The 18429-nt window shown below is 40.9% G+C and overlaps 1 protein-coding gene across 2 annotated transcripts in view; it reads right to left on the bottom strand.

The window, feature by feature from the left end:
• The window catches only part of Fbxo42 (F-box protein 42), a 91850-nt gene extending 80267 nt beyond the window's left edge, over window positions 1-11583 (bottom strand). For both annotated transcript variants that reach the window (XM_021262867.2, XM_004850367.3), the window contains exon 1: window positions 11391-11583. The gene's annotated coding sequence lies outside the window, so the exon portion shown is untranslated. The remainder of the gene's footprint in view (window positions 1-11390) is intronic.
• Between the last annotated feature and the right edge of the window lie 6846 nt (window positions 11584-18429).

The raw sequence follows: 18429 nt of genomic DNA, 5'->3' as shown, positions 1-18429 counted from the left end.
CCTAGGCAACAGAGTGAGACCTCCAACTCAAGAAAAGAAAAAAGAAAAGCTAAGATGCTGACATCAAGATGAGATGGTAGCATCAAGAGTGGTGGTGCGCACCTGTAATTCCAGCACTTGGGAGGCTGAGGCAGGAGAAAAGCTGTGAGTTTGAGGCCACCCTGGGCTACACAGTGAGTTCAAGGCCAGCCTGAACTACAAAGAAAGACCCTGTCTCAAAAAAACAAAAATGAATCAATAATAAATAAATATAAGAATAAAAATGAGGGAAAGGCTGAGGGACAAGAATTTGAATCCAGGGCCGGGGATTTAGCTCAGTGGTTCCAGTGCCTGCCTCGAAAGCACAAGGTCCTGAGTTCAATCCTCAGTACCAAAAACAAAAAAAAGAATTTGAATCCAAGTCTATGACTCCATTAGGCACTGGGGATCAAACTCAGGACATTACACATGCTATCCAGGCATTCCACTACTGACTATGTCCCCAGAAAATCCATTTATTTTTGTTAAGGATATAGTATCAGTCAGTCATAAAAAAAAAAAATCAGTCATTAAAAGTAATTTAAACTGTGGGTCATGGTGCATACATGTTGTCCCAGCTACTCAGGAGACTGAGGCGGGAAGCTCAGGAGTTTAAAGCTAGCCTGGGCAACATAAAGACAGGGTCCCAAGAAATTTAATTATCTCAAAAGAACAAACATAACATGTTTCATTATATGCTATATTATATACCGACTTTCAATTTCACCCATTAGTTCTTTCTTCAAAATGTTACTGTTATGCGCCTAACAAAATCAATGGCATATACATTTAACAACAGTAGAGGGTACCTATCTAACCTCGCTGACTCCAGTCTTTCATCCTATCCATCTGTTTTAGAGATTGTTCTGTAATCTTTGGGACTTCACTAAATGGAAGCAGTTGGGCCAGGGATTTAGCTCAGGGGTGCCGCCGCCTCCCTTGCAAGCACAAGGACCCAAGTTCGATGCCGGGTACCAAAAACAAACAAAACAAACTAAATGGAAGCAGTCTAGAAACATGGGGGAAATGGTGTTTCAGGAAGAATTCAAACCAGGCTACAATCCCAAAACCCTCCTATCAATTATCTCACTTTGCATGTAAAGACAGCTTCCCCATTGACACAAATATTCTGGAAAAAAAAAAAAACAACACAGGGGCCAGGATTTAGCTCAATGGTTTCCTCACCTGCTGCGCAAGCCTAAGGACCCGAGTTCAATCCCTGGTACCAAAAAAAAAACAAAACCAAACAAACAAAAAAAACCACAGGCTACATCTTAACAAGATGCTGTTAGGGCACAGAAAAATTCACTTCCATTTGTCTTCTTTGCAGTGGTGGTCAGAACAAAAGAATGCTCTCCTACCAGCATAAATCACTCATCTTTCCAGACTAAAGGGGAATACCATCCTCTATCATCATAGCTATGGTGTTTTATGTGTGACTTTTCTCCATAACCAGATTATGAATTCATGAAAGATAATGTTGCAACTGCTACTTATTCCCAGGAAACCTAAAGGACAGTGGCATTTGCACATAAAATAAACCTTTGTTTCACAAGCTTGCCTGATCATAAAAATCACCTAGCAAGCAGAGTTCCTGCAGATTGTTTCAGAAAATAAGGACAGATTCTGTTACCTTAATTTCATCAACGAGCACTACAGATTGAAGTTCTGAAAATTCAGTTACAGAATATACACCATACCAACATCTATTTTATAAAAGATCATCAGTATCTGGGTGTGGTGATACATGCCTGTAATCCCAGCACTCTTCGAGGCTGAGGCAGGAGGATTCCAAATTCAGTTCAAGCCCAGCCTGAGCAATTTAGCAATAGCCTGTCTCAACATTAAAAACTAAAGACTGGGATTTAGCTCTGTGCAAAGGCCCCAGTTCAATCCCCAGTACCACAAGACATAAGAGACAGAGAGAGAGAAAGACAGAGAAAGAGAAAGAGAAAGAGAAAGAGAAAGAGAAAGAGAAAGAGAAAGAGATAGAGATAGAGATAGACACACATGCACAGAGCAGCTGAAAAAACTCTGGTATATTGACATAATGAAGAATAAAGCTATGAAAATGAATAAGGATCACCTGTTCCAACATGGTGTGATCTGCAAGCTGGGTGCAGTCATGAATGCATATAATCCCAGCAACCTGGGAGGCTGAGGTAGAAGGATAACAAATTCAAGTCCAGCCTGGGCAACTTATTGAGACCACGTCTCAAGATAAAAAAGTGCTGAGCCATTGCTCCTAGGGCAGAGGCGGTGAGCCAATCCCAGCGCCCAGGAGGAGACTCCCTGCCGCCTTTCCACCACTCATAGGGCAGAGGAGGTGAGCCCAGCGGGTGACAGCAGCAGCCCCCCCCCGCCCTGTGGAAATGAGAAGACATGTAAACAAGCCTCAAAAACAGACTTCCAGATCACCCACAGCAATCCCAAAGGGAAGTGAGATGAAACAATCTGATACTCAACCACCTGGACTCCCTGAACTGGGAACAAAAGAGGATCTGGAAAAAATGAAATCAGAAATAATTTCTCAGATAACAGCAAAGATCATGCTCATAGTGCTAGACATGATTAATAAATCTAGAGAGGTGGGCCAGGGATTTAGCTCAGCGGTTTTGCTGCCTGCTACGCAAGCACAAAGACCCGAGTTCAATCCCCGGTACCAAAAAATAAAATAAAATAAAATAAAATAAAAATAAATCTAGAGAGGACACAGATAAAAAAATAGAGGATCCGAGGAACATGATGGAATCCCAACAGAGGAAACAAATGGAATCCATAAAACAGATGAAAACAGATTTCCAGGAGATTAAAAACTCCACTGCAAGTCTACGCAGCAGAATGAACAAATGTGAGGACAGAATTTCAGATATAGAAGATAAGATTGCAATTAGTGATCAGGAAAAGAAAAATTGCTTCCAAATTGTAAGGGACCAAGAGAAAGCAATCCAGCACCTGCTAGATGATGCAAAGAAGAGTAACACAAGACTGATTGGAGTCAATGAAGAAACAGGAGAGTGCACAGACGACATAAAAAAACTTAGTTCACAAAAGTGATGGCAGAAAACTTCCCAAGCAGGAGAAAAGTATTTGACATACAGATAAGTGAGTCATATAGGACTCCAAAAAGCCTTGATCAAAAAAAATCTACACATAGGCATATAATAGTTAGGATTCCAGAAACCCAACAGAAGAACAAAATTCTACAAGCAGTGAGAGAAAAGAAACAAATCACATACAAAGGAAAGCCCATCAGAATCACAGCAGACTTCTCAATGCAAACCCTCAAGGTAAGAAGAGCTTGGAGTGATATATTTCAAGCCCCAAAGGAAAACAGCCTCCAACCCAGATTGATGTACCCTGCAAAACTATCTTTCAAAATTGGTGGACAAATAAGATACTTTCATGATAAAGAGAACCTTAGGAACTTAATGAATACCAAACCAACACTCCAAAAAATTTTAGACAATATCCTAGGAAAAGACAATGAGGATCACAACCCCAGGAAGCCCAGCAGAATGAATCCGCTAGGTGTAACAAATTAAACGCAAAGGGGGAGAATCCAACAAAAAGAAAAAGTCCTGACAAGGCTTTTAAAATTTTTTAATTCATCTCCCTAATGAGTGTATAATTCAATCTTGTTATTGTACTGATTAGTATTTTTCTGATTCTAGTGTTGCACACCTTTCCTTGTGCTGTACTGGCTACTTATCATCTTCTTGTGTCTACTTTTTAATTTGGTTGTCTATTAATGAGCTGTAAGAGTTCTTTATATATTCTGGTCATAGATTATATGCATTGTAAATATGGTCTGTTTAAGGACTACTTTTCATTTTAACGATGTCATTTAAAGTTCTAAATTTTGATGGAATCTCATTTATCAATTTTTTTCTTTTATATGTATCCTAGAAAGTTCTTGCCTACCCTAAATTCATAAACATTTTCCCTTATAATTTCTTCTTAAAGTTTTATAGTTTTAGTCTTTCATATTTAGGTTCATAGATCCTTTCAAGTTATTTTTATGTATGGAAATAAAGGGTTGAGGTTAATTTTCTATATACGGATACCAGGGGTTCTAGTGCCATTTGCTGAAAACACTATCTTTTCCTCGGCTCTTGAATTGAGTTTATATTCTATAAAATGTTAATGTTAAATAATCTTTCAAAACTCAGTGGACCATATATGTGTGGTTCTATTTCTAGATTCTCTCGTTTACTCCAATGATCTTTATGTCTTTCCTTACACCAACACTGCCTTGATTACTGTAGCTTTAGAAGAAGTCTTAAAATTAGGTACTAAATGTCTTCCAATACTATTTTTTTTTCTTTTTACTTTTCCAGGTCCTTTGTACTCATACATAACTTTTAAATTTCAATATCCAATTCTTCATTTATAGCGAGTATACACAGACCTGAATTTTTATATATACCTTGTGTTTTCTAATCCTGCTAAATTCAAATACAAGTTCTAGGGGCTCCTAGAGACTTTAGTATTTTCTCTGTAGATGATCATTTCATCTACATATAAAGGTTTTGCTTCTACCTTGCCAATCCTATCCTAATTGTGTCATTTTATTGCCAGGCTATTTAGGTTTAGGCCTATGTTTCGAAGTTTAATAAAGAGATGAAGAGTAGGCATATCTGCCCTTGTTCCCCACCTTAGGGAGAAAGCACTGTATCTTCCCCATTCATATAAGGCGTTTTTGCTGGAAGTATGGAGTACATGTCTTTAATCTGTTGAGAAGGTTCTGTTCTACTTCTAGTCTCCTGATAGCTTTTACCATGAACAGCTGTAGAATTTAGTCCAATACTTTTTCTCCAACTAGTGACAGGATCCTATGGCTTTTTCCTTTCCTCTGTTAAAATGATGACTTTCGGGGGTGGATCTTCCAATGTTGAACCAACACTGCCATCCTTATAACAAAACCACTTTCTACATACTGCCAGATCTGACTTCTAATAGTTTGTTTTGTTAAACAAATTTCTATCTATGTTCATACTTTTTTCTTCTATTATCTTTATCCAGTTTTAGGACTAGGACAATATTGATTTCCTAAAATGAAGGGAGAAGTGTTCCTTTTTTTTGCTGCTTTAAATGTTTGATATAATTTATCAGTTAAAATGTATACAAGCCTGTTGTTGTCATATAGGTAGGTTTTCAAGCTAGGAATATACTTTAACAGGTGCTATTCAAATTTTATATTTCCTCCAGAGTTAGTTTCATTAATTTGTCTTCCAAAGTACTTCTTAGAAGTTGTCAAATTTATTTCAAAACAGATTTTTGTAATATGCTTTCTGTATCCTTTTAAATTCTGCAAAACCTGTGGTAATGTCTCCTAGATCTTGATATTGTAATTTTAAAAATTCATAGTTGATAGTGTAATAGGAAGTAAAGGTCTAAAGGAGCAAGGGAAGTGGGAGGGGTAGGGGAAAGGAAAAAAGGGAAAAGAAAAAATATGAGAAAAGGAAAAAAATGGAAACAAAGTCTTTGCAAATAGGGAAGGGTGGAGGGGGTGAAGGGAGGGCAGGGGAAGGGGAAAAAAAGTAAGAACCAAGATACCCATTATGTACAAGATCCCAATGATGTATGTAACTATATTTTATACCTAAAATTATCAATAAACTTAATGGGGAAAAATAAAAAATAAAAAGGAAAAAAGTGCTGAGGATGTAACTCAGGACAAAGGCCCTGAATGCAATCCCTAGTGTGAGAAAGAGTGAAAGTAAGAGAGAGAGAATGACAGAAAATGAGAACTAGAAGTAGCTCAATGGTAGAGAGGACTTGTGTTCAAATCCCAGCACTGAGGGAAGAAAGGTGCAGCAAGTGAAGAAAGCAGGGTCCTAAATAGTGGACATAGAAGGGCAAAGTCTTGTGTAAGCATGGAGAAAAAGGAATGTATGCAGGTATTTGCTTACTTCTGCAAAAGCTAATATTGAAAGTATAAACCAAACACTAATGAAAGGAGGAGGGTGTTCTGAGCCCCAGCCAAGTGACAACCCTTGGTAATTCGGCCTCAGGGTCCCAGTTCTGAAAGCGTTTGAGGCAGTAACTGTCCCTCTCTCTATATATATTTTTTTCTTTCTTCCTTTTTTTTGGTACCGGGGATCGAACTCAAAACCTTGCGCTTTCGGGGAAGTTGCCGGAACCACTGAGCTAAATCCCTGGCCCTGTCCCTCTATATTGTTAAGTTTCAAGAATACCTTTTCCTGCCTTTTGTTCAAAGCAACCCGTGAAGTAAAAGTTTCACTTCATTATTAATCTCTAAACTGTCCCACAGTCTTGCAATACATATGTAACCATTCCCTGTATTAAGTCCTGTATGAAATATCTAGTATGTTTTCCACTTTTGAGCTGGATCCTGATGGATAGAATACTCTAAGGATAAAAAGAAGCTGAAAGAAATCTTAAATTTATGTCTAATTTTGTTAGTACAGTCATACTTTGATACTCAACTGCTTTGAAACTCATGGAATTTGATACTCAACACACTTTGGCGTGAAAATTTTGTTGTCTGTTTGGTACTCAGGGTGCCATTTTGAACTTGCTGGCAACTCCCTATAACTTTTTACCCATTCCAGCCAAAAAATTTATTTTGTACTTGTTATTTTTGGTACTCATCAGAAATCTCAAAATTAGCTGGGCGTTGTGGTGCACACCTGTAATCCCAGCACTTGAGAGGCCGAGGCAGGAGGACTGCTGCAAGTTCGAGGCCAGCCTGAAATACATAGCAAGACCCTGTCTCGGAAAAAAAAAAAAAAGGAATCCCAGAGCCAATTAACAAGTGTAATATGGAACACTCCAACTTAACAAACATTTCAGTTACAAACTTTCATAGGTGCTGAGTACTATATAAAGATTTACTTGGTCAGCTTTCAAATGAATCCAACCTATGAACAATTCTAGAAAGGGTGGAACTCATGAGTAAGTTGAGGACTTACGGGGGGGGGCCGGTTTGTACTTAAGATTGAACCTAGCCCCCCTTCTTTTAATCTTTTGAGACACAGTCTTGCTAAATCACTAACTTCCCCAGGTTGGGCTCAAACCTGTGATCTGGACTGCCTCACCCTCCCAGCATACTCGGATTACATGTGTCCATCACCATGCCTAGCTTGAAGTTATGATTTCTAATAAATACATTTTCTAGGGCCGGGGATTTAGCTCAGTGGTTCCACTGCCTGCCTCAAAAGTGCAAGGTCCTGAGTTCGATCCCTGGTACCAAAAATATATATATAATATATATTTTAATAATGTATTATATATATATTTTTTTCTAGTTCTACCTACTGAAATGACTTAGAAACAATGAAGATCCTGTAGCAATGGGCATCTCTAGCACTTAGATCTTGGTTTCCAAAGGCATTCCCTGTAAGAGACACTAAATCTTCTTAGAAAAATGACTGATGACACCAGGTCAAGGACAGAGAATACAAACAACCTAGGATAGCTTGCTGTGACAAAACACAAGCAATAGGGCTGGGAGTGTAGCTTAGTGGTACAGCACATACCTAACATGTAGGAGGCCTTGGGTAATCCTCAGCCCAAACAAAAATAAAAAAGGAAGGAAGCACCCCAAGAAAAATGTGGACATGTCAAAAAGACCCAAACCAATTTAAACAATAATGGCCAAAAGTCAGGTCAAAAAAGACTAATGGCTACAAATAAGTGTAAAACAACCAGTAAGTTAAAATCCATGTACTTACAGTGACACAGAAAATAGCAAGTAAGTTTATTTGCCTTCACTGAGATGACCACTGCACCAATTCTTTACTAAGAAACTTTATAATGAAAAACAAATAATTAAATATCCTGCCTTCCTACAGAATAATAAAGGAATGCAAGTTTGGAAGAACATGCCATACTAACAAAATCTTCAAAATAGTTTTAAATTATGCTGGGTGTGGTGGTACATGCTTCTAATCCCAGTATTCTGGGAGGCTGAGGCAGGAGGATTAAAAGTTGGAGCTCAGCCCAGGTAATTTAGCACGATCCTGTCTCAAAAACTTAAAAAGGTCTGGGGATGTAGCTCAGTATGAAGTCCCTGGGCTCAATTCCCAGTACTGCTCAACAAACAAATAAATAAGGATTGTCTATAGGTTGTATCCTTCTACATGTAACTGTCACAATACAGAAACACGAACATACCACTTTTCTGTCAACCACAAGCTTAAAGCACTTGATTTCAGTTAAGTCATACATATACACGTGTATATTATGTGTGTGTATATATATATATATATACATACACACACACACACACACACACATACATATATATCGGTACTGGGAATCAAACTCAGGATCTCTCTCTTTTTTTTTTTTTTTTGGCACCAGGGATCAAACTCAGGACCTTATGCTTTCAAGGCAGGTGTGGTGCCACTGAGCTAAATCCTCAGCTCAATGGTATACATTTAAATTACACAGTGTCACATAAAGATTTTACTCAATCCAAAAATTCATAAAATGTCTGTGTGACAATATGCTAAATTAATTTTTAAAACTCCAGCACCGACATACATAACTTGTACTAGGACACAGAAATTCACTATCAGATGTAAAGCTACCTCAATTCATACAAATAGTCTATAAAATAGTTTATTAAATTCTCGCTCAATCTGACAGCTTCACCCCAAAAAAGAATAGGATCTTCTCATTTTATTTATTATTGGAAGAAAGGTCAGTACTACTAACCACCTATACTCAACACTGTAATGGATGGCAACTAAACATTAACTAAATGTGATCTAATTACAACATTCAGTGCCTCCTGTTCTAGTTTATAAAACAAAAACAAAAACGCATCACTCTAAAGTTGTCATCACTTAGTGATCTGAGATATTTTAATTGCAGCTGCAATGTTTGTGTTTGCTGCCTGTGCCTATGACTCACTCAGAAAGGTTCTCCCAAGACTGCTAGATTTTTGAGAATGCAGAAACCATAACTGGGGCACACTGTGTGGGAAGTGTCATGACAGTGAATGAATAAAAGGGGAAAAGAACTCATGACAGGATTTTTTAAAAGTTTTATAAAAACCAAGTCACTCAAAAAAGGCAGACTTTTCTGCAGAATAACAGGAAGGGTTAGGAAAAGCACTCCCAGCTCTCAGAATTCTTCCTTGGCTCCCATGGTTGGATTCAGTGTATTTCTTTTATTTCAATAAGCCTAAGTGGTTTCCTTGTCTGGTTTCTCAAATAAACTAGGCAACCTCAGACCAAAAGCTGTCTCATCTTAAGATCACTGATAACTCCTTCCCCAAATGTCTAGCATAAATATAGTATAGGGCCCTTCAATAGGTTTTCCATAGAATTGAAAGAATCTTTATCTTTTATTTTATAAAACACACTCATAAACATTATCTCTTGACCCACACTCTTGTGGAGTGGGAATGGAATTATTAACTAAATGGCTTCTCATAAAAGTTAATTCACTAAAACAACTCCAAAATCACAAAGATAATAATATATTTCTTCATCTTTGAGATAGCTTTTTGGGACCCCAATATTGTCATATAACTCAGGTTTTGCTAGCATTTTTTTGTTTGGCTTGCTTTCCATAATAGGTAGCAATCACACAGCTCTGCATCTTATGAAGAGTTTTAACTACCTACAGTGATGCTAGATAAAGGCCATTTTAGAGATCAGATATTAAGAACCAGCATCCTAAGCTATTTTTCCTGATCTTGTTCTTTTCCTAAAGTCGAAATAGTGGAGAGTGAATGATGTCATAGATGTCATGAAGTTGCACCAATACCTAATGATGATTTAGCACAACAATGCAACTTATTATGCCAAGAAACAATGTCAAACTACCAGGATGTTTCCCTGCATTAATTTCATGGCTCTTTACTAGCCTATTAATATACGTAGAGTGGCTCTCTAATTTCTTACTGTTGGTTCAAGTTTATATCACTAGCAAAGACACTAAGAAAACCTACAAATTTATATGAAAATGCTTTAAGAATAGGAAAGGAAAAAAACGTTCAAAGAGCTAGCAAATATTAAACTAAATGGCTGTCATTTCAACAACTGAAACCCTTTTCGAGTGCACAACACAACCATGGATCAATGTTGATAGAATATATATTGAGTTTATCAAAAGCCAAGTTACAGGGAATAAAATGACAACACACAATAGGATAAGACACCCAATCAGATAATACACATGAATAAACTCAGGTTAGGAATTTGACACAGAGCATCATTATTAAGAGCTACATACTGAATTCTGAATGATGGTATTTCTTCCTAAATTTTTCTTGTCCCTTTAAATCCATGATGTCATCATTCTCTAGCACAAGCAGAACCAATGTGTTACAAAAGATGTTTGGTGTAGCCAAGCAAAAACAGTGGTCTCACCGTTTCCCCATAGCACAATTCCAACGCATGCCTTAAGGAAGAGACCACAAGGCTTCAAACCGGCTTCCCTAGCCTGAATGCAAATGCTCCAATTAACATCGGAACAACTAAGTTATTCTCAAAAATGAGAAACACAGTATAATGCCGCTGCCAGCAAGCAAGACTTGGTAATGTACTTGGAGCTTCATCTAGATCGCTCCGAATCCCACCACAAAAAAATCCAGACTTTGGCAATAAAAAGACGAAGCTTTTATTTTCCTAATGAAAGTCTGAAGATCCAACAAAGCAAGCAGTTATTCCAAGGCTTAACAATCCAAAGGTTCAAACGCACTCCATTGGCGCTTAAGTTTCTCAGCAGACACTACCAAGATCTCTCAATTGTGTTTTCTTCATTTACAAATTCGTTCCCACCCTCCACTGATGCTTTGCACAAATAACTCTCAATAGGAAAAGCTGTCCTCGATCACAACATGGATTGCTGTCTTAACCAAGGAGATCCGGGGTTCCCACTCCTCTAAAGGAACACTCGAAAAAGCTAAGGGTTAGGAAAGGCTGCTTGTGTCTTATTTCGCGAGCCAACTCCAAAACCAACCCTTTGCAGCTGCAGCTTCAGGGATGCGGGCCCCTCGCCGTAGCCCCAATTTTGGAGAGCACCAGTCTCCGGCTCCTCTCGCAATCAGGGGCTCGGGGCCGGTAGAGCAGACTGAAACACTGACACCCCTAAGGCACCCTTTCGCCAGCCACACATCTCTTCGTAACGGGGTGAGGGGAGGAGAACTGCCCGGCTAAAGAGAGAACAGGTTCGCTCCCATCCTAAAGGGCTGGCTGGAAAGGGGCTCTGCTCCTCCCCGCCTCACCCAGGGGAGACCGAGAATGACAGCAAGGCCCTGAGACTCGCCAGGACCGACCCCCTCTCAGGATACCGGGCCTGCGCCGGGCCCCAGGCGCTCACTGCACCCGGGGCATAAAGGGCAAGAGGCGCCGGCTGCTAGCCGCGGCCCCGGGACGGGGAGGCCTCACCTGGCCCGGCCCACTCCACGTTTCGGGTTCGCTCCGCTGTGATAGTGGTAAGGGACCTCGGAGCAGGACCGGACCAGGGGCACTCCGCCCCAAGATGCGTTTGCCGTGCTCGGGGGTTCTCACAGCTGGCAGGACCCCGAGCCGCCGGGAGCCGCCATCTTCCTCCACTCAAACGCCGCCGCTGCTCTGCTCTGGCCAAGAGAAGACAGCACGGAGCGCGCATGCGCAGGGCCACGGCGTGGAGGACGCGCGCGCACAACGTCAGCGTGGCGGGTCGCCGAGGGACGGCCGCAGGGTGGCGCCATGTTGAGAAGGGCCAAGCTTTCCCAGAGGTTTGAAGGCACCCTAGGGCACAGAAGCTTCCTGAGAGCTAGCCTTAGGCCTCCGTCCAGCCTTGGCTGCAGTGTCTAGGGCAATTGGGAAGTTTTCCCAATGGTTTGAGACCAAGACGTTTAGAAATTAACTCACTTTATGACTTTAGTCCCCAGTGAGCACAGAGGAGGTTTGTGGCTTATGGAAGGGCCCATGGATATCCCACTGCTTTGGTTAGAGAAGTGTGCTTCTCTAAACTGTAGCAACCAGTGTGAGTTGTTACTACCTCTTTTTTTTTTTACCCCTTCTGTTCTAGGGACTGAACTCAGGGCCTTTGCACTGAGACACAACCCTAACCCTTATTTTTTATTTTGAAACACAGCCTCACCAAGTCGCTTAAATTTCCCAGGCTGGGCTCAGATTTGTGAGTCTCCTGCCTCAGCTTCCCAGAATGCTAAGATTATGGACATGTGCCACCATGCCTAATTTACTAGCTCCATTTTTCAGATGAGGAAATTCAAGCATAGAATCACTCACCTGGCAATGGGGATGAGGAGGGAACAGGATTTTAACTCTTTGGCTTTCCTGGTTTCCAAGCTCCTGTACTTCCAATTTTCACTATTACTAGGACATGGAGTCCAGGTAAGCCCCGCTTCAAGGGAGCAACTTTAGGAACCCATACCTACAGCATATCTAAGGATATGCCAGGGATACAGCACTCTGGCTTCAGTCTTCACCTCCTAGCCCTAGCACTGGAGCAACCTTGGGCTGCCAACAGACTGCTCTAGTATAAAGTGGATCTCCTAGGACCTCTTGGGAAATAGGATGGGGGTCAGAAGCCAAGTGCTGCCGGCCTGGTGGTGCATACCTGTAACCCCAGATATTAAGGGGCCCGAGGCAAGAAGATTACTTGAGCCCAGAGTCCAAGACCAACCTAGTCAACACAATCAGATTACACCTCAAAGATAAATCCCCTCTCCAGATCTGAGTCAGCCTCACTCTAGAAAACACTTACATTTCTCAAGGGATAATGCCAGGACCCCTGGGAACACATTTATAGCATCCCAGTATGAGAAACAGATTTAAGGAATTCCAGTCTTCCCATTAGGAACTGTCACTGCAAAAGAAAAATTTGGCAATTCTAACTGGTAAGGTAACAATTAAATCATGTCAGTAAAAACTCCAAAACTGCTGGGCATGGTGGTGCTTGCTTGTAATCCCAGGACTTTGGGAGGCTGAGGCAGGAGAATTGCATAATCAAGTCCTGCCTAGGCAATTTAGTGAAATTCAGTCTTAAAATAAGAAATAAAGGGGGCTGGGGATTTAGCTCAGTGGTTCCACTGCCTGCCTTGAAAGCGCAAGTTCCTGAGTTCAATTCCTGGTACCAAAAAAAAAAAAAGAAATAAAGGGCTGGGAATGTAGCTCAGTGGTAGAACACCCTTGGGTTTGATTCCCAGTACCACCAAAAGCAAACAAACAAATCCTAAAAATTGTTGTAGAGGGCTGGGGGTATAGCTCAGTGGTACAGCACTTGCTTAACATGCCCAGGGCCCTGGATCCCAACCCTAGCAAATCAATTAATTAAAGGTACAAAACTTGCAACCTTTTCCTCCAAATACTCTGTAGCAGTCGATAGCACTAGACCAGCTATTAAGTGCTTCCTTTAAAAAATACAGGTTCCAGGGTTGACCTCAGTCTACTCCCTCAGACTCTCTAGAGCTCCCCTGGGAGACTGGTGTCCAGTCAAATTTGAGGCTAGATAATTTTAGAACAAGTTCAGACCTTGACTCTCCTGGCTCAAAGATTACAAAGATTTTTGTATTGCTTACTGCTTTTCCACCTGCACCTAGTATAGAGACCATGACACAGTGGGGACTCCATAATATTTTTTGAATGAAAAAATATATATATTTGTTGGATGAAAGCACGAACTAGAGAGCTGGATATGATGGCGCATATCTGTAATCCTGGCATTTGGGAGGCTCACTTTTGAATTTGAGACCAGCCTGGGTTACCATAGTGACTTCAAGGCCATCCCAAACTACGGACTGAGACCCTGTCTCAAAAAAAAAAAAAAGAATGAATTGGAGTTAGGTGTGGTGGTACATACCTATAATCCTAGCACTTTCAGAGGCTGACGCAGGAAGATCTCAAGGTTGAACCTGACCTAGCCAATTTACAGACTTAGTGTCTCAAAAATAAAAAATAGCCAGGGCCGGTGATTTAGCGCAGTGGTTTCACTGCCTGCCTTGAAAGCCCAAGGTCTGGAGTTCAATCCCCGGTACCAAAATAAATAAAATAAAATAAAATAAATTTAAAATAGCCAGGTGTGGTGGGACATGCCTGTAATCTCAGCACTCAGGAGGCTGAGGAAGGAGGATTGCCAGGCCAGCCTGGGTTACATAGTGAGTTCAAGGTCAGACTGAACTACATAGACAGACCCTGTCTCAAAAAGGGGTGGGGGTGGGGGAGATGTCAGGGATTTAGCTCAGTGGTTCTGGTGCCTTCCTCACAAGCGCAAGGTCCCGAGTTCGATCCCTGATACCAAAAAAAAGGGAGGAGGGCTGTGCAGGGTTTAGCTCAGTGGCCCTGTGCCTGCCTGGCAATTACAAGGTCCTGAGTTCAATCCCTGGTACTAAAAAATAAGCAATAAAAAGTAAAAAAAAAAAAAAAAATCACAGTTGATGTTGTGTGTGTGTGTGTGTGTGTGTGTGTGTGTGTGTGTTGGGAATTAAACCCAGGCATTTGGCATGCAAGGCAAGTGCTCTACCACTGAGCTACACCCTCAACCCCACCACCCACTTTTTCCTTTCCTTTTTCTTCCTTCTTTCCCCAGTACTGTGGATTGAACCCAAGCCCTTTACACTGAGCTACATCCCAGCCCTTATTTATTTATTTATATTTTGCAGTAGTTTTTTTTTTTTGGTACCAGAGATCGAACTCGGGTCCTTGCGCTTGCAGGGCAGGCAGCGGAACCACTGAACTAAATCCCCGGCCCAGTTTTTCTTTTTTTTTTTGGTACCAGGGATCGAACTTAGATCCTTCCACTTACGAGGCAGGCGGCAAAACCACTGAGCTAAATCCCTGGCCCCTATATTTTATAGTATTGGGGATTGAGGCCAGATCCTTTGCACTGAGCTACATTCCTAGCCCTTTTCATTTAAAAAAAAGGTTTTTTTGAGACAGGGTCTTGCCATGTAGTTCAGGCTGGTTTTGAACCTACTATGTAGCCCAGGTTGGCCTTGAACTCACAGTGATCCTCCTGCCTCAGCCTCCCAAGTGCTGGGATTATAGGGGTGTGCCACCACTTATTTCTTTTTTTCTTTTTTTTAATTCCTCCTGTACCGGGGATTGAATCAAGACCTTGCACTTGTGCAGCAGGAGTGGTGCCACTGAGCTAAATCCCTGGCCCTCCCCATTTATTTCTTTTTTTTTTTGGTACCAGGGATCAAACTTGGGTCCTTGAGCTTTCGCAGCAGGCGGTGAAACCACTGAGCTAAATCCCTGGCCTCCCCACTTATTTCTTAACAGAACTGTCTGCATAGCCTAGCTTGTGGATCAGAGAGAAGTTTTCTCACTGTTTCTTTGTGCTTGTATTTGTGCTGTGTATGTCTCTGACCCAGCTTTCTGGGCATCCCCCTGGAGGATGAAAGTGTCACTACTACGTCCTCAGTTTCAGTTTATTTGGTCCTATCTGGCCCTCATTTTACAGATGACAAAACAGACCAAAAGAGAAAAGGACTTCCCCAAAGTCATAAGGGGTCTCTGTGATCAACTAGGGCTCATATCCTGATTGCCCACTTGGTGGAACAAAAGCTTCCCCCCCCCAGTATCCTCTAATGATGCCCAACATTTAGGCTTGTCTTGTCTCCTTGAACATTCAGTACTCAGGAATGCCCCGCTAAAGCTTTTGTTCAGGATCATGACAGGATAGCAAAATTATGAGAGACTATCTCCCCCTGCTGGTGATTCAGGGTAAATACAAAGCCTAAAACTACTGTGCTACAACTACAGTTTTATTTAGGAATGACTAACCCCACCTCAAGAATAAGACTTGGGGGCCAGGGATTTAGCTCAGTGGTTCTGCTGCCTGCCTCGCAAGCACAAGGACCCGAGTTTGATCCCTGGTACCAAAAAAAAAAAAAGAATAAGACTTGGGGTGAGGTTTGATAGTTTCATCCACCTTGCTGTCACCAAGACTTGGGACTATCCACTTCAAAGAATGGGTTCTCACAGAATGTATTCCAAATAAATACTGTCTCAGAGAATGAACAAGAGGAATTCTTCATCCTTTGATGATGGTGAGTCAGTTAACAGAAGTAACTTGGGTTTCAAACATAGAGAATTTGATCTTCTAAGGGGCCGGTGGTTTAGCTCAGTGGTTCTGTACCTGCCCTGCAAGTGCAAAGTCCTGAGATCGATCCTGATACCAAAAAAAAAAAAAGAGAGAGAGAGAGTTGCTGAGAATTTGAACATCTAGTGTGATGTTCTCATAGAGATACTAATAACAAGCCTAACTTTATAAATAAGAATTGAAAACATTAGGTTAGTCCAAGGCCAGAAATAAACTTTGGGAGTCTTCAGAATATGAGGTGGCTTATACCATGAGAATCTAGGTAAGAACGATGAACTGTGGACAGACCTGGAGATGAACAGTATCTCAGAGACAGAAAGTCATGAAACAGAGAATTAATAAACTTGTCACTTTAATTTCTTTTGTGTGTGTGTGTCACTTTAATTTCTAAGACTAGTAACATTTAGTACATGATTGCAATTCACAACATCATTAAGAATACAAACTGTAAAATTTCACAACAGAAGCCTTACTTTATAAAGCTTACATTTTTAATAACATGGTATAGACACAAGAAAAAAACATTCCAAGTCAGGTAACTCAATTATAAAAGCCAATTGTGACAGCATTAAATGATATGTTTTTGTTTTTTGTTGTTGTTGTTTTTGGTACCAGGGATTGAACTCAGGACCTTGCGCTTTCCAGGGTGCCACTGAGCTACAACCCCAGCCTGATACGTTTTTAATACTGAGAGGACTGCAGGAACATGTCTGCAAGAATAAAAACACATGGTATTTGCTCCCCGCTTCCTTTGTGTTTGGGGAAAGAAAGGATGATTAGAGAGGTAAGAATTATAAGTCTTCTAAAAAAAAAGAATTATAAGTCTTCTCAGACAGGCAAGACACCCCCAGAATGATGATAGTTATCCCTTCTAATTTTTCTATGGGTTAACATTTTTTTATGCTTTTCAGCATTGAAGTAGCTACAATTACTATTACCTCTATTTTTTATGCTTGGGGAGACTGAGACCCAGAAACTTTTCTAACCTGTAAACAATCACAAAGCTGGTTCAAATTGGAAGTGCTTGAAGTTGAACATTAAATTCCAAGGTTTCCACTTTAATAGTGAAGGAATAGTGAAGTAAAGTATTCACTTTAATAATGAATACAGGAGCACTATTTAGGAAGAAGTTTGTTTTGTTTTGTTTTTTTGGTACTGGGGCTCGAACCTGGGTCTTTGCGCTTGCTGGGCAGGTGGCAGAACCACTGAGGTAAATCCCCTGCCCCAGTTTTTTTGTTTTTGTTTTTAACTGTATATCCTTTTATTGGTACGCATAATCAACTTTTGTTTCGTGTTGTTTTATTTTTTGTTTTCGAGATAGGGTCTTGCTATGTGGTTCAGGCTGTCCTTGAACTCACTATGTAGCCCAAGCTGGCCTCAAAGTTGTGGTGATCTTCCTGCCTCAGCCTCCTAAGAGCTGGGATCACAGGCATGTGCCACCATGCCCGGCCATAATAATAATCAACTTTTAAAGGTAATAATAACTTTTAAAGGTAATGCTAATGTATTTATCTGTCATTAAAGATCTAAGACAAGGCTGGGGAATTAGCTCAATGGTTTCGACGCCTGCTGCGCAAGCGTAAGGACCCGAGTTCGATCCCCGGTACCAAAAAACAAAAAAAAGATCTAGGACAGTTTTAGTAGCTGGGAATCCTACTAGTTGTCCTAGCTCAGGTGCAATATTATCAACTCACCATAATATTTTTATCACAGTAGAGGATATAAGGTATTGTTAGATGGGTGGAATAGTGCTTTATGATCAGGAAATACTGTAATCATTTTCACCTTATCAGAAATATTGTTTTATGCATCTGTACATATTTTCATTCCTTTGTTGAGATATAAAAATGTTTTTAGGTTGGGCGTGGTGATGCACACTTGTAATCCCAGCACTTGGGAGGCTAAGGTAGGAGGATTGCCATGAGTTCGAGGCCAGCATGGGCTCCATTGTGAGTTCAAAGCCAGCCTGAACTACATAGCAGAACCCTGTCTCCAAAAAAAAAAAAGTTTTCGAAATTCTGAAGTAACCATAATCTGCAGTTTAGGGAAATTACGACTGACTTTAAAAAAAAAAAAAAGCTGGTGATGTAGTGGGGATTTAGTTCAATGCGAAGTTCCTGGGGTTCATTTCACAGTTTTGGGGGAAGTTTTCAGTAACCGCTTACCCTTAGAAAAGATGGTTCCAAAGAATACACTTACCGTACTCCAAAGGATGACTTCACCTGAACAACCATTCTCTGCAAGAACTAGCGCGTTGCCCTTAGAAAAGATGGCAGCTATCTGGGCTCCCTGCCACCTTTAAAGATGGCAGTCTCGGTTAGTACGGGTTCTGGCCGGGAGCCTCTTCGGTGCTCGGCAGAGGGCGGGGTCCAT

This window comes from Heterocephalus glaber, unplaced genomic scaffold (genome assembly GCF_053883595.1).
Source record: "Heterocephalus glaber isolate CG9 unplaced genomic scaffold, H.glaber_assembly_v1.0 deba00001452, whole genome shotgun sequence".
NCBI lineage: Eukaryota > Metazoa > Chordata > Mammalia > Rodentia > Bathyergidae > Heterocephalus > Heterocephalus glaber.
Note: the sequence above shows the minus strand (reverse complement) of the source record. Positions and strands in the feature narration are given on the sequence as shown.